Source organism: Mus caroli, unplaced genomic scaffold (assembly GCF_978045245.1).
Source record: "Mus caroli unplaced genomic scaffold, Mus_caroli_1 scaffold_14, whole genome shotgun sequence".
NCBI classification, from domain to species: domain Eukaryota; kingdom Metazoa; phylum Chordata; class Mammalia; order Rodentia; family Muridae; genus Mus; species Mus caroli.
In genome coordinates, this window is record NW_028227269.1 from 13,980,001 (window position 1) to 13,997,835 (window position 17,835).

The window sequence follows — 17,835 nt, forward strand, 5'->3', positions numbered from 1 at the left end:
ATGATCCAGAATATCAGATCCCTGCCAAAACTTTGCAGGGGAAAAAAATTAACATTTTCCACATTATTCTTGCTAGCATTAACTCATTACCATGGTTGGCTTCTACATGTCTAAGGTGAGCTATTCAAATAGAGATCCGTGAACAGTAGCAGGGAAGAGCATGCGCTCAGGTGAGAAGCTGCAGCTCTCACATCTTTAGCACATTCTATATATCATATATCACATATCACATATATATATACACACCATATATGTATACACCCATACACCATATATACACATATATATGTATGCATGTATGTGTATGTATGTATATATGTATATGTGTGTGTAATGCACACATATATCATATATACATATCACACACACGGTATATATACACATCTTTAGCACATTCTATATTGTCAGTTGTTTGTCTGAGACGCATCTTAGTAGTTCAGGCTAGCCTCAGACTCACCATATGGCAAAAACTGACCTCAAACTCCTGATCCTCCCCTCCAAGTACCACCATGCTCTCTTGTTCATTAATATATAGGGGAAAAGCTGGAAGGAACTACACTAAAATGTGAACAAGGTACATTAGCGAAGCAAAATTATAGGCACTTTTATTTCTTCTTCCTAATTTGTATCCTCTGTCGTTACTTGGTTTTGCTTATGCAAATGACCACAAGCAATTTTTAAAACATGTTTTCTGTGTCTGAGTGTTTTGCATATATATATATATATATATATATATATATATATATATTCCATCATCCCAAGTAATCAAGAACCTGAACTTTATCCTAATATTTTTAAGACAGGATCTTCCTATGTAGCCTTGGCTATCCTAGAACTCATTCTGTAGACCAGGCTGGCCTTGAACCCACAGAGCTCCGCCTGCCTCTTCCTCCCCAGTGCTGGGCTAAAAGCCATGGGCCACAGCGCCCAGCCTGGATTTTATGTCTTATTTGTCCCTTGTTTTCCTTCTTGTGTGTTACACGGTTTTCTTTTTTTTTTTTTTTTTTTTTTTTTGGTTTTTCGAGACAGGGTTTCTCTGTATAGCCCTGGCTGTCCTGGAACTCACTTTGTAGTCCAGGCTGGCCTCGAACTCAGAAATCCGCCTGCCTCTGCCTCCCAAGTGCTGGGATTAAAGGTGTGCGCCACCACCACCCGGCTACACGGTTTTCAATGTAATTTATTTCATTCTCAGCTTAGACTTCATTTAACTGATTTCTTTTTTCCTGGTTTGCAAAGGTCAATTTTAATACATGTAGGAATACCTGAGGTGTCTTGTTAAAATTCTGTTTCAGTAGATCTAGGCTAGAGCTGAAAATACCATCTCTTTCCTTTAAACAAAAATATTTATTTCTTTACTAGAGAGAGGCATGTGGGTATCACAGCTCCCTGGGGACCAGGTCCTATGGAGGTCAAAGGTCAGCTTTCAGGAGCTGGTTCTGGACTCACACCTCCTTGAGGTCTCTCTTGTATCTGCCATGCCGTGTTCTGCAGACCATCCTGAACACAAGCCTCCTGTCAGTCTCCTGTCTCTGCCTTCCATCTCACAGTAGCAAGACTAGGATTAAGACATATAACACAACACCCCGATTTTTACGTGGTTTCTAGGGAGTGATGGAAACTAATCCTTCATTCCACTTAATTACTGAATGGCTTCTGCAAAGTTTATGGAAGTCCTTCTTGTTTTTATAAGATTTGTTTATTTTTTATTTTATGTACATGCATGTTTTGCCTGTACACACGCATACACACAAATACATACACACACGGTATACATATATATGTATATATATAAATACATATATATACATATATGTATACCGTGTGTGTGTGTGATATGTATATATGATATATGTGTGCATTACACACATATACATATATACATACATATACATACATGCATACATATATATGTGTGTGTATATATGGTGTATGGGTATATATATGTGGTGTGTATATATATGTTATATGTATATATGATATATGTGTGCATTACACACATATATACATATATACATACATACACTTGCATGCATACACACATATATATGTGTGTATATATATATATACACACACACACCATGTGCATGCAATGCCCTCAGAAGGGGCATCACATTCCCTGGAACTGGAGTGTCAGAGGGTTATGAGCCACCAAGAACTGAGCCCAGGAGCAGCCAGTGCCCTCACTTAGCCATCTCTCACCTGCTCTTTCTGACTACTCTTTCAGGACAAACACGTGCACACAGGCAAGTGACTCTCTCCTCATTTGATCTTCTTAATGACCTTATAAGATGGGTATTTAACCTTACTTTTTTGATACTTTGTTTGTTTGTTTTGACTGTTTATTTTATTGTTGCTGCTCGCCTACTGAAATCAGAACCCACTCTGTAGAAGGGACTAGGCTAAAACTCACCATATAACCCAGGCTGGCTTCTAACTTACCATCCTCCTGTGTCAGTCTTCTAAGAGCTGGGGTCACAGGCTAAGCCACCCCATGAATCTCTATTAACCCAATTCTAAGTAAGAAAACTTTATTATAGACTTATTGGTGATGCTGGGGATTGAACCCAGAGTCTTGGATATACTAGGCAAGCACTCTGCCACTAAGCTACATCCCTGGCTAGGAAAATGAACCTTGGCATACATATATCAGTTCATACAAGTATTCACAGTCCAGATTTCTCCCAGGACATTCAAACTCCATACATCTAAATTTTCTCTGTGGATTTTTCGGACAGCAAAGGGCTGAAAACCACTCTCCAGTCCAAGTCCCTCAGTCTTATAATAGGAAACAGTATTACATCAGAGGCAGAGAATAGAGCACTGAATTCCAGGAATTCACTGCTTTCAGCTAGGATGTGTGTACTTTGTAAGCTGTCATCTGCAATACATTAGGAAAGTGTTCTCCCATAAGGAACTTCTGTGTGTGTGAATTTGGAGTTGATGCAAAGAAGCTACAAGCCTGCATCCTATCATAACAGTGCCCACCTGGATTTCTGTAACATGGTTTTCAAACACAGAGCAAAAACCTTAATTCAGGACCCTTGCCCAACAAATGCAGCAAGGTCCAGACTTTTCCAACACAACCTCTCTGCACCATTTCCCTGCACTATATACCTGGTAAAGAACTGATTTCACAACCCCAGACAACTGATCTTGAGATTGTATGTTGGCTCCACACTTATTTGCACAAAGGAGATTAGCCTTCATAAAAGCTAAGGGGAAGGGAAATCACAGGCTAGAAGGACTGGTTGCCCCTACAGCAGTTTGGGATGTTGTACCACAGAACAATAGAGGTAGTAGGCTTTAGCACTTGGGACTGGAGACACGGCCTCCTGGACCAGCCTGCCTATTTCCTTGGAGCATCATTCTCACCAATTACCCCTATTCTGTTTCTGTCATCCCACAAATCAGGAACTCCAGTCAGGCCAAGGCTGCTCACCAATGCCCTAGCTCTACCTCCCACTCAAGTTTCACAAGATTCTTTCAACATTGTGAAGCACCAGGAGGGGCCGGACCCCCGAGAGTGATGACCTCATCTCATCACAAGAAGCAGGAGTCTGTGTAAGTACAATTGGCAGAAGTCTTGACCAAAGGCTCATGGAACTCAAGAGAGGCTGTCATTTCTAAAAGGCAATACACCCGAAGCAAGAACACACCTTACACACTTGTTAAAGTGGGCAGCACTAAATCCTTAGTGTGCTGTCAGACTGAGTGTAGGGAAACACTCCCTTATGGGTAGGCAGGTCAGGTTGCATGGACTGAAAAACCCAGCACTGGTGGGTTGACCTCCGAGGTCTGTCTTGCAATGACTTCAGTGACCAAAGCTCCTTCAGCTACTTGCAGACAAGAGACTGCTTCCTACTCCAGACCAGAAGGAGGAGTAGGACAAAGGATAAAAGCAAAGAAGACCCCATACCGGAAAACAACTGCTTTTCCAGAAGCCCTACGCAGTGCGTTCTGCTGACAAAGCGCTGGCAACTTCAATTCCCAAGGGCGCTCAGCTGGACACGTTCTATGCTAATACAGACAGGGCTCAAGATGGAGGAGTGGGCAGTGCTGTCTGGCACAGGTGGCCTTGGAGTCCAGCATCTGTTCAGCCCTTGACCGAGGAGATGAGTGATGTGTTTTGGAAAGCAGGACATGGGAAGCCACGATAAGACCAAACAGACCAAGGCCAAACCCATCCCAGACTTGGAGGTCGCGCTGACCCTTCTGGAAGAAGAGGATGTTCAGACAGGCCTCTCGCAGCACTGTGGGTGAGGACAGTTTGTGAGCCTGCAGAGGTGGCTCTTTCCAGCTCATGAGCATAACACAAAGACTGCTCAAACAGGACACGCCCACCTGGGTGTCACACATCACCTCACTCCATCACCACATAATCCCAAGAGGCAAGGAGTGTGAGGGTTCACACAAGGTCACCCAAGGAGGAGGCACGAGATGAACCCGTTACGTTCCCAAACCATGGTCTCCTCACCTTCTCTCTTGTTCAGTTTCATCTTGAGAGACCAGGCACGGCCCTGTCTCCATTCTGTTTACACCAGAGCTGTGGCAGACTGAGCTTTTGCTCCAAGCATTCCTGGCAAGCAGGATGACTGCCTGCTCTCATTGTGGCTTTGTCCTCCAGAGCCTCAGAGCCCTCTGCCTGCCCTAGCACCTAATCACTGTGGTCTCTGGGTGACACTGCTAGGTCTGTTAGGTCTGGTCTAACTGAAAGCAGCCTCAGCCTATCCAAAACATCCCTTAAAAAGCACGCACTGCAAGGAGTTCTTTGTTGGTGTCCATCACTGGGCTCTTTCATATTAGGATTCATGTTATCACACAAGAGGTCAACTTAAAGTCTAATTTTAGGGCTGAGGAGAAACTCAGTGGGCAGAGCTCTTGCCGTGCAAGCATGAGGACCTGAGTTCAATCCCCAGCACTAGGAAGGTGGAGACATGTGACTCCCTGGAACAGGCTAGACAAGCAACCTAGAAGGAGTGAGAGAGAACTGATCCCCTTCCCCCAAACACATCTAATTATACTAATAACATGTTGACATGGGCTGGACATTCCAACTTGGGAACTGACAATGCTTGTCTGCCCTCCTGGCTTCTCCAGCTCCTCTAGGCGCTGATATAGACATGATGTATGCAAAGCAAATGGTGTGGTTTAGAGAGTGCAGCAATCATCTGGTCCTTCCTGACAAAGCCAAAGACCTGTCATCAAAAAGATAAGACTGGAGTTAACAAAATTGTCAAGTGGGTAAAGGCATTTGCCACCAAGCCTGACAGCCCGAATTTAATTCTTAGAACCTACCTAGTGGGAAGGAGTGAACTTTGACCTACACACATGTATGCACACATGCACTCGAGTACACACCCACACACAAACACAAAGTAAATAAATCAACTTTTATTGAAAATAGATTCTCTCAGAAGTACATCCCAACCACAGCTTCCCCTCCCTCCATTTCTTCTAGCTCCCCCTCATCTCCCTTTCCCCCAGGTCCACTGCCTCTCCATTTCCTCTTCAGAACAGAACAGGCCTCTAAGAGACAATAGACAGACAAGATACAGTAAGACAAGGAGAAAGCCCTTATATCAAGGCTGGACAAGACAACCCAGAAGGAAAAAAAGGGTCCCAAGAACAGGCAAAAGAGTCAGAGACTCCCATTCCCACTGTTAGGAATCCTGCAAAATACCAAGCTAACAATCATAACATACACAGAGGACCTGGTGCAGACCCATGTAGGCCCTGTGCTGATTGTTTTAGTCCCTATGAGCCTATATGAGCCCTGCTTCGCTGATTTAGTGAGCCATGTTCTCCTGGTGTCCTCCATCCCCTCTGAGTCCTATAGTCTTTCTACACATACACACACACACACACACACGTAAAGTAAATAAATAATTTTCTTACAGAAAACATAAAACTCCTGAGGGCATTTTGTATGGAAAAAAGTCACACTCTTGTATTTTATGAATATTCTTTCCTATTTCGTCCCTTTCCATATTTGAGCTGAATACTATTCAAGTCCTATTCAAAGTGAACCCAATTATTAGCAGTTTGGTGTAAAATGCTTTGGCAGAAAAGACCTGGACCTGAACTCAGCCCAGCCCTCTCTAACCGTCCCCTGACTCTGCTGCTCAGCTAAGCTGTATCTTGTTAGATATCCTGGCCCTAGCTTTGGAATTCTAGTATATAGACAAGATGAAAAACCCCAGAGAGCAGCTAAATGTACCTTTAAAGAAAAATAACTATGGCTGTATACTAAAGAATAATTTGATATAGTGTTTCCTAGTTTGTTTTAGATAGTCTCACTTAGTAGCCCAGGCTGTCCCCGAAAATATTTTGTAGCCCAGGCCAGCCTCATATCCATGATGATCCACCTGCTAAGCCTCCTGAAAGCTAGAATACATGCAGGAGCCACCAATCCTGGTAGGTAGCTGCTGCTGCTACTGCTGCTATTGCTGCTATTGCTGCTGTTGTTGTTGATATAGTTAATGGTGGTTGTGAGGTTTGAGGGTGGGATAAGAAGATTGAGACAGGATCTTACTACATAACCCTTTGTTGAGTTGGTACTTACTCTGATAATCCAACCCGGTTTCAAATTCACAGCAATCCTCCAGCCTTGGCCTCCCAAGTAATAAAGTTACAGATGTAAGACACTACACCCACCAGCCTAGTACATTTCAAATGTGTTCCCTGTCCACTTTCAATGATTATAAAGTTATATATTTCTTCCTGAATGGGTCTTCATATTCCTACCAACCTTGACATCAGAAACCTTTGCTAGAGAGGCCACTTCCTTTTGTAGGTTCTCTGCCATAAAAGACGGTAATTGCCAGTAATTTGATGTGCAAGTATCAGTTTGTTTGTCATAGGCTCCTTAGTTCACTTGTTCATAAAGAATGGACAATAAAACACCTACTGAATATGAATGACCAAAACAGAAAACAAACTTCTCCTTGGGAAAATCTCCAGTCCCATGAAGTCCCAGCTCCCTGCAGTTGTTCCTAAGTACATCAGTCCTAGTTCTCCAGTGTCACAGAAACAAGAACTACAGGCAAGCATGGGCTGGAGGAGAACTAGGATATGAAACAGGGTGGGAAACTAGGGAAATGGTTCAGGCAGTGAAAGCTCCTGCTGTGCAAGGATGAGGACCTGAGTTCGAATCCCCAGCACCCATGGAAAAGCTGGGTATGTTTGTACTTGTGTCTATAATCCCAGCACTGACAGGTAACAAGATGAAGATCCCTGGGACTTGATGGCCAGTCTATATGGAATACTGAGCCTCAGGTTCAGTAAGAGATTATGTCTCAGGGCACTCAGGCAGAAAATGATAGAGCAAGACACTCGACATTCTCCTCTGACTCCCACATTCAAACACACACAGAGACACAGAGACACACAGACACACAGAGAGAGACACACACACAATGGTCAGTATAAGAATCTCTATGTAAATATAATTCATGCACTTTACAGCTGTCGTGAATATACAGATGGACACAGTGGCTACTTCATCACATGATTCCAGGTAAAGAAACTGGCAGGGGAAAAAAAAAAAAACAGTAGAACCAAAACCTTGATGGTTGCAATCCCTTCAGTATGGGCTCTACCACCAGTCACACGGAAACAAGGCAAACAGACGAAATGTCAAGGAACAACCACTTAAAATAGCATATTGTCCGAGTGTCCAAGTTCTAACAGCATGCTATGACAGATAATTTATGAGAGTCTGCAGGAAGCCATGACCTTTTGGGTGTTTCTAAAACCAGAAGCAAATAGAGGGGGGAAAAAGATCACAAAGTATTAGAGAAAGTATTCACACACTGAGCCAAGTCATAATATGCCGGAAAAATGTCTTTAATGCAGACTTAACAGTGGGCTAGCAAGCAAGTGTGTTACAATCAGAAGTCATAGTAAAGGCCCCTCACTATTTTATACATACTAGTTTGACATGAGATATTTGTGACAATAGCCATGGTTCCCCCCAAGAGGACAGTGACCCTCGGGAGTTGCAGAAGGACCCAGAAGTCATTGGATATTCACAGGCACTCACACATCTGTCCTCTCTGCTAACTCCCCTGAGAATGTATCATAGAGGAGATTACACTCCTCCAGAGGTTGGGAACTCTATCATTTTCTCTCAGCTTGATCAACAGAGCCTGTCTATCTCAAACTGTGTACCAGCAAAGTGGCTTCCCCATCAATCAAGTGCATTTCCAACCCCCACTGACTACAGAGGTACAAAGAGCCAGAGTCATTTAAAGAGGCTCTTCAGGCCAGATGGAGAGGGCAGCGGGCAGGTCAAGGTCAGAGATCTAAAGCAATACCTGCCCCCAAAGTCCCCAAGTTTGTCCCAGGAACCAAGCTACTATGCGGATGAGTGAACCACGGTGTGAAGAGTGACCTAGCCCACCAGGCTTTCAAGAGGACCGCCCTTCCTCTCTGCTGCCCTCACTCTTGATATATCACTCAGTCTTGAGTCAAGAAGGCATCAGTGATGGGCTGAACTATAAAATTCTCCTGTTGAACTCTTATCCCCAGAATACAAGCCTCTTAGAGGCACAATCTGTAGACAAAATCAAATATTAGGTCATAGTATGGACCTCCTGCTCCAATGTGACTGGTAATCTTATTTAAAAGGGGAATTTTAATTTTTAAATTATATATAATATAAACTTTAATTATATAAGATATATATGACATACATATATATACACGCACTTGTACACACACAGATTTTCTTGCCTCTGTGTGTGTGTGTGTGTGTGTGTGTGTGTGTGTGTACAAGTGCATTTAGAGTCCACAGAAGCCAGAAGAGGGTGTTGGATCCCCTGGAGCTAGAGTTAGAAGTGGTCATGTGTTACCAATATCCTGGGACTTGAACCCAGGTACTCTGGAAGGGTATAAAGTACTCTTGACAGCTGAGCCATCTCTCCAGTACCTATAAAGGAAATTTTAGACAGACACATGAGAGAACCATGTGTGGACCAGAGTTGATGCACCCATGGCCAAGTAAGCCTAGAAGCCAGGCTTAGAGCTTACATGTCCCTAAAACCTACAGAGAGACCTGTCCTGGATAACAACCTCACTGAGGCTTCCCATCTCTGGAACTCAGAAAGCATAGATGAACATCGTCGCCCCCCCCCCCCCAGCCTGTAACAGCTAGATATGACAGACAGCCTTAGGAAACCTTTGTTGATACCACCAACATGGGGCCTTCCCTGTCTGCAACCTTTGCACTCAGTCTGAACCTGAGAGAGGTGGGAATAGGCAATGGGATACCGCATCCTTGAACACATCACAGGGTCAAATTCTCCAGCTATAGGCTTACAACCAACAACGACACAGGCTCTGAGACCACAGGACAACGTCCCACGAGTGCCCATGCCAAGGACCAGGCAGGGCAGCCTTCCACTGAGATACCTTGTCTCCTCAGCCTCCTACGACGCAGTTCTGAGCACCAGAAAAGGTCTCATGTCCTACAGGCAAAAGCCTGTCTCTGACCCTTACCATCCCATAAGGAAGATGAAAATACCCTGGTTCTCCCTGGCTCCCCAGATCTCTGTCAAGGACTTACAGTCACCTCCCCAGGCTACTGGAGAACTCCAGAGAATAGATAAGGAACCTTAAGTGTCAGGACACTTCTGCATGCTCTAATAACAGATACCCAGAAACCTGTTCAAAGTCAATTCATCTCAGCCATACCGAGTGAGCACCACCTGCCACCCCATGGTCTCTGTCAAAGTGTAGGCATCAGTGGGGTGGCCCAGGGGTCAGGAGGAAAAAGATTAGTGCAAATACCTGTCAGGGCACACCCAAACCAAACCCCTCAATCTGGAGAGGGATGGAAACACTCTGCTTGAGGCAGCCACAATATGCTCTCAATATTTGAAAGAGACAGACACATTGGTGGGACAGGTTAGTCAGTAAGGGTTGATCACTGAAGTGGGGAGGAGAGGACTGGGTGCTCGTAGGATCCGTGGGAAAGGACTGCACACAGAGTTAAAGGAATCCTGAAGGTTGAGTCCCAGCATGGCAATGCTTCACCTTGCATAGCTCCCGGCTTCCCAGGGAAGCATGTGTCTGCGAAGCGTACTCCCAAGTCCTTTTGACTCCTACACCTCACAGCTACAGCCTGGTCTGAGTGGCTAACTTCAGTCACCTCCAAAGAAAGCCTGGTTCTGTCTAAACAAAGGTGTCCGAGCCAGCTAGGAGGTGGCAGTGACAAGAGACAGCCCTCACAGCAGGTTGTAGCAAGGGAACAAGATGGCTCCAGACGGTGGTGCCTGAATGACCTCAAAGAGCCTTGGTTGGGAGATCAAGGGCAGGGCAAGCCTGGCCTTGTAATAGGAACCATTACAAAGTGACCCCATTCTATGCTAACACAACTTCACTCAGATAATTCTGGGCCTACTGCCTGCACTTTCTAGAAACACGGGCAGCAAAGGACACTAGAAACACGGCAGGATCAGGTCACGCATGGTGCACATTAAGGAACTTGGACTTGATCTAGCAGGTAGAACAGAATGGGCCCTGTGCAATGTTCCTATTGTTTCTGGGCAGGAAGACTTCCTTCCTCAAAGCAAAACAGCTAGGTTCCTGCCCTCTCCACACCTCACCAAGGAGGAGGAGGAGGGTCTTGCCTCCACAGGAGAAGGCAGCCATGCCTCTTCTTCCAGAGATAAAACAGCTCCAGTCAGAACTCTTCCCAGGACTGGGAGCTGGGCCTTTGCTCCTCCCCCTTCCAGTGGTGAAACCTCTCCTTAGATAAACCCCCAGCTGCACGCCTCAAAGCCCTGAGCAGTAGCAAGTCCATTTGGCTCTCCCACACAGTCTCAGCAGGGAAGAATAAGAGACTCTCTGCTCCGTTTACAAGGCTGGAGTTTGGATGAGGAATGAGAAGATGACTTCCTAGTTCCCAAGCTACCCCACTCACCCCTCCTCTTCTGCCAACTTCTCCCACTCCCAAAAGAAACCATAGCAGAGTTTGAAGACCCTGCATGACAAGACGAGAAAGCACTCTGCGGTTTCAGTGGCCTCAATATGACCCAGGGTGGCACCCTGGTAGGAACCCATTATAACAACCCAGCAAAGGACCCATGCCATGGGATCAGAGAGAAAGAGAGAATAGACTGCCACTCCCAGCAACCCCACCACACACACACACCCATACACACACACACACACACACACACACACACACACACACACACACTGGGAAGAAAATCCCCAACACTTGACAGTTACTTACCTACGATGTCCTTGGGACCCCCAGCAGAAAGCTAGAATTCTGATTCTATTCCAGAGAGCTGGCACGAGCCTCTGACAGTTTTGGTTCCCATTACTAGGCTGTCCACACATTTCCAACTTAAGTCCAGACTCAGGTTTGAAAATAAAACCAGTGAGGCTTTTCCTAGCTGTATTCCAAAGCATGCAATATCTTCTGTGGCTAACTCGGTCTTAGTGGGCAACTCCATGTGGGCCTTTCCTTCACAAAGCCCAAGGAAAGGGAAAGAGTTCCTCTGCCTCCTGGAGTCTGAATGTGTCACAAACTCCTAGTGGGTTGGATAAGCATATTATCAAAGCACCCTGCCTTTGCTCCCAGAGAAGTATGCTGTCACCTTCTGTTCTCAGAAGAGGGCTAGTGAGTGATCACTCTGGCCACAGAACATTTGCCTGGTCCTTTCAGACAGAATCCCTCCTGGGAGACACAGGAAGTGACAGGAATTCGGCCACCTTGAAGCTACCAACCAAGTCAGTGGCCCTTCCCTCCCTCCATACTCAAGCCCCCATGGAGAGCCACATGTCATACTGAGATTCCAGCTGAGGGAGGGCCAGATGGTACTGCCACCACCTCCATGGGAGAGTACAGAGGAGACAGGACAGGAGTCACAGTCAGGTTATACCATTTAGGACAGGAAATAAATTTAAAAACCTGGTTTCTTCTTGAAGCATCTCAGGTATGGAACAAAGTAATGTCTTCAGTCAACTCAATCATTCATTCTCTTCTATTCATAAGGTTTTCTTCTTACCCCCTGAGCTGTTCTTGAGTACAGCGTGTGTCAGATTTGATCTGTTCCCTCCAGTTGTCACTACTGGTACTCTATACTATTAAAAAATAACAAAAACAAAAAACAAAGATCCCTGAGTGGGTAGGTGGATGGATGGATGAATAGATATTGAATGGGCACGTGGACATGTAGATGGATGGATAAGTGGCTGGGTGGGTGAATGAGTAGATATGTGGGTGAGTGGATGGATGATTGGTTGGTGGGCCAGCAGGTAAATGGAGGGATGGATGGATGAACAGGTGGGAAGGTAGATGAATGGGTTAAACAAATGGTCCTTAAGTGTCTATCATGTGCCAAGCACAGTGTGAGCCCCGGGGGATGTAGCGATAGATGGCACCTGAACCCAACTTCAAAGGCACTCATAGAGTAACAAGGGGAAACACCACTGATAAACCAGTGCATGGAAAGTCATACAACATGGAGGAGGGAGCAAAGGACTCAGCACAGAGAAAAATTACACAGGCTGAGCCACGAAGACTGGCAAGTGTCCTTTAGTCCCCAGAGCTGCGTGCTTTCCTCAGCCTTCAGGGTTATTCCTTTGGTTGTAATCTCCAGTTCTTCCCCACTCACGAGCCTTCTGCAGTCAAGACCCATCTTCTTTATCTTCTCTTCCCCAAACAGTAACCAAGAAGCATGAAAATCCAACCACGCCCACAATAGCAGCCGTAATACGGTGTGACACAGTAATAACGTGGTGGATGAAGAGTTCAGGAGTGATGTAGGATTTGGAGTCATGGTTTCTCAGCTGGTGAAGTCCAGATTCAACAATGCCAACTCTGACTTGGAGAAACGATTTTCTCTGACCCCGAGTCCCTTGTGCACATGGAGGCATGGGGAAGGTGCCAATAAACCAGCACTGTTTAAAGGATTCAATGATACCACATCATGAGACCTTGTCCCAAAAGGTAAGTCCATTTTAAAAGTTGGATATGGACCGGGTGGTGGTGGCACACGTCTTTAATCCCAGCACTTGGGAGGCAGAGACAGGTGGATTCTGAAGTTCGAGGCCAACCTGGTCTACAAAGTGAGTTCCAGGGCAGCCAGGACTATACAGAGAAACCCTGTCTCAAAAAAAAAAAAAAAAAAGTTGGATATGATGGCACAACGAAGGCAGATACAAGCAGATCTCTGAGAGCTGGAGGCCAGCCTGGATTACATATGGAGTTCCAGGCCAGCCAAAGTGACATAGTGAAACCCTGTCTATACATGCATGCATGCATACATACATACATAAGGATTCTGCGGGAATTACATACAAACAAATGACTACAGTGACCCTCTGCCTCCCCCCCCCCCCACACACACACCTGGTTTCTGTGTCAATCTAAGCCTATATCCTGCTCTCTGGGTATCTTAATACTTCTATCTTAGTTGGGATTTTATTGCTATGAACAGGCACCATGACCGAGGCAAGTCTTATAAAGGACAACATCTATTTGGGGCTGGCTTACAGGTTCAGAGGTCCAGCCCATTATCATCAAGGCAGGAACTTGGCAGCACCCAGGCAGGCATGGTGCAGGAGAAGTTCTACATCTTCATCTGAAGGTTGCTAGTAGAAGACTGGATTCCAGGCAGCTAGGATGAGGTTCTTAAAGCCCACACCCACAGTGACACACCTATTCCAACATGGTCACACCTTCTAGTCATGCCACTCTTTGGGCTGAGTATATACAAACCATCATACTGGGTTTGGGAACATCATTTATTTTCTGCTGCCTTTGACATATAGATCATTTCCATCTTATTTGGCCCAGTCTCCCAATCAATAGGACTCCCTGCTCTCACCCCACCCATCTTGCCATCCTCCTTTAGACTGTGAGTTCCTTTACGGATGAACTCAGGCTATACTCATCTCTATAACCCTAAAGCCCAGCTCAGCACTTGCCAGAGTATCACTCAGAAATCGCTGGCTGAGAGGCTGGGTGTAGCTCAGTGGGCAGAATGCTTGACCAGCACGCATGAAGCCCTGGGCTGGACCCCTAGCACTGCATAAAACTCTGCGTGATGGTGTGTGCTGGTAATCCCAACACCAAAAATGTAGAGGCAGGAAGGTCAGAAGTTTAAGATCTTTCTGAGCTACATAACAAGTCTAAGGTCAGTCTGGGATACATGAGTTCTGGGAGGGAGGGAGGGCTGCATGCATCACTGGCTAAATAAAACATCAGGGTAATTTCTCGCCTCCCCATCTGCCCCCGTAAGGGAGGCTACAAATACCAAGCCAGGATGTCCTCAGTCAACATCTAAGTTTTTGATACACAAAAGACCAAACCTGGGAATGGTACAGCATGAACACTCAGGATGAAGTAGGTGTGAATGACTTTAAGGAAGCCACTGTTCTTACATTCGTTAGGTGGGAGTGAAAACTAACAGTGATCGGGAAATGGAATGTTCTTGTTCACTGAAACATTTGGAAGTCAGAAGAAACCTCAACCCCAAGATGACCAGGGAGAGCTTCCTGGAGGACACGGCCTTGAAGGACCTAAGACTTGAAGGCAGCTCAGGGAAAATGAGCTCCGGCTGATGAATGCTTCCCCAGACGCCAGCCTCCAACTCCAAAGGCAAACTCTGAAGGCAGGCAGGGGTCTTCTTCATATCCTGGAACCAAAAACACCCCTCCAAGATGATCTGTGGGTTCTAAGAGGGCCCCAGGACCACAGGAAAAAAAAAAAAAAAAACAGAGGAAATGGCAGGCAGCCGCCAGGATCAACCAGGGCATTGTCTGAAAGCCCGCCTGGGCTGCTTGCCCACTAGAACTACAAACAGGAAAATATTGGCCCCACAAAAACCTTTAACATTTTTTCATTTGGCTCAGACAGAGACAGTCTAGTCATCTGCCTCTCCAGGCCAGGGGTGTGTTGCCAGCATCTGACAGTCTTTCTGCTCCCACGGGTGCCGTCTCCCTTACTGCCCTGTCGTTGAAAGATCTGACTGTCTTCATTTACACCTGCCACCCAGGATTTTACTGTGTAACCCTGGCTGTCCTGGAACTTTCTCTATAGACCATGCCAACCTTGAACTCAGAGATTCACCTGCCTCTGCCTCCTGACTTCTGGGATTAAAAGTGTGCCCGACTACCATCTTGCTGGTTTTGTGTGTTTGAGTGTGTTTGTATGTGTTTGTGAGTGTTCTACCTGCATGGGTATGTCTCAGCTCTCCTGGACCTAGACTTATAGACAACTAGACTTACAGGTCCATATAGATGCTGGTGGGAATTGAACCCAGGTCCTTTGGAAGAACAGCCAGTGCTCTTAAGCACTGAGCTATCTCTCCAGCCTTGTCTACAAATCTTAAACAATAGTTCAGTAAAACAAAATTAGGCTGGGTGCATGCCTTTAGTCCCAGCACTTGGGAGGCAGAGGCAGGTGGATTTCCAAGTTCAAGGTCAGCCTGGTCTACAGAGTAAGTTCCAGGACAGCCAGAGCTACAGAGAGAAACACTGTCTCGGAACACCCACCACCAGCAGCACCAAAAAAAAAAAAAAAAAATAGTTAGGCTTCACAAAACATCCTGAGAATTCATTAGATCCCAAAAGGGTCACAGCGCACTTTCCCTGGGCCAGGCATAACTGTGTCTTACAAAAATCCTCCAGTTGACACATGAGACCTGAAATCTTTCCTTTTGTCACTCAGGTAAGGAAGGCTCCTGACGCTGAGTATCTGACTCCTATAACAGCTTAGGTCCCAGACACTCCTATCTGAAGAAAAATGGACCCCATAGGTTCATAGGGAGTGGTACTATTAGGAGGTGTGGCCTTGTTGGAGGAAGTATGTCACTAGAAGGTGGGCTTTGAGGTCTTACATACTCAAGACAGGCATAGTGTCATTCTCTTTATGCTGCCTGCCAATCATGATGTAGAACTCTCAGCTCTGCCAGCACCATGTGTGCCTATAAGCCACCATGCTTCCAGCCATGACAATAGGGAACTGAACCTCTGAAACTGTAAGCCATCCCCAACTAAACATTTTTCTTTATCAGAGTTGCCATGATCAAGGTGTCTCTTCACAGCAATAAAACTGAGACACTGGGTTACCCACGTATAGCTCACTGCACATGCTGCCATTTCAAGTAGTCCTCAACAATCCTGGATAGCAAAAGCACAAAATTTGTTTTTGTTTTGGGGAGGTTTTTTAGTAAACATATAAGCTCTCTTGCTTTGACTGTTGTAAAAAAAAAATCTTGGTGGGATTCATGTCTGTTTTGTTCATTACTATAAACTGAAAGCAGGTAACCCAGTAAGTCTAACTACATATACACTGAATGATTTAGTTTCTTTTATTATTATTAGTTCTTTTATGTAATTTGGTTTCTTGGAGTAGGATGTTAGCTAGCTACTTCATCTCTGTAAGACTTGCAATTTGGGGCTATGAAGACAGCTCAGTGGTTAAGAGCACTGTTGCAGACGATTGGAATTCAGTTCCCATCACCCACATCAGGTGGCTCACAACTTCATGTGAAATTCTAGTGGACCACAGCCGCCTCTAACTGTAGTTCCCGGAGATCTGAAGCCTCATTCTGAATTCTACCAGGAGCCCATCCTCACATGCACATACCCACACAGAGACATACATATACACATAATTAAATCACACTAAGATAATTTCTAAAGAATTATAAATTCCTTCTTTGAGCTTTACTAAATTAAAAGCAGTTCCTAGACAGGAGCATGCTCAGGGAAGAAGGAAGGGGGCCAAAGACCCTGCAGAGCCACAAGATAATTGTCATTTGTCACAGGGGTTGGTCAGGACCTTTGGCAGAACGTGGGGTGATCACATATGAAACAGTTGTTGCTTTCTCACAGGGTTCCAGAGAAGGTTGGTGCATCTGTATCCCTCAATAACTCTTTAAACGAGAAGTAAATACTAAAGTGGCTTTGATAGAGGGGCCATGGCAAGCACAGTGAGTGCATGGAACACCGCTAACTGCTCACGCTCTCCTTTTCAAGTTCTTTAGCTTTATGTATTTTATTACTTTATTGGTATGTGTGTTTTGCTTTCCTGTGTATCTATGCACCATGTGCATGCCTGGTGCCTTCAGAGGTCATAAGAGAGTGTCAGATCCCCTGGGACCAGAGTCCTTACAGACTGTTGCGAGCCACTGTGTTGGTGCCGAGACTTCTGCAAGGGTGACAAGGACTCTTAATCGCTGAGCCAACTCAGGAGACCCAGCTCTTCATTTTAAAATGGTAAATTTTATGTTGTAAATTTTTTAAACTGTATAAATTATACTATATATATTATATATAGTATAAATTATAACATATAAATATAATGCTCATAAATTATAAACTTCAATTTAAGCAGCTTGAGATAACAGCAATTCCTTTGTCCAGAAGCAATGTTCAAGGTCATTGCTGTACACTGGACCTTGAGAGATGCCAGCAGCTTGCAGAGACTTTCCCAATACTGCTCCTGAACAGAGAGTTAGTACTCTGCCCGCACAGGTTAGAAACCACCTGGTAACAAACAACCTGTCTTAGAAATACAAAGAGCAAAGCAAAGGGAGGGAGAAGGGTACCCCTGGTGGGGACAGGCAGGTGCTAGACCACACAACCACTAAGAATAGTTACTGGGTATCTGGTTAGGGCCAAACATGCACCCACTGAGTCACTGGGAGCGCTTCATTCTCAGGGTGCTGAGGTCCCAAGGAGGTAGGAGGCAAACAAGTCCATAGATGAGGTCTATAGGAAGCCAGTGTGTTCACCTATGCAAGCCCTTCAGCTGACCCTGGCAGTCACCTTCCGGTCTGTAAGCCACTTCTTTGTCATGCAGACATCCCA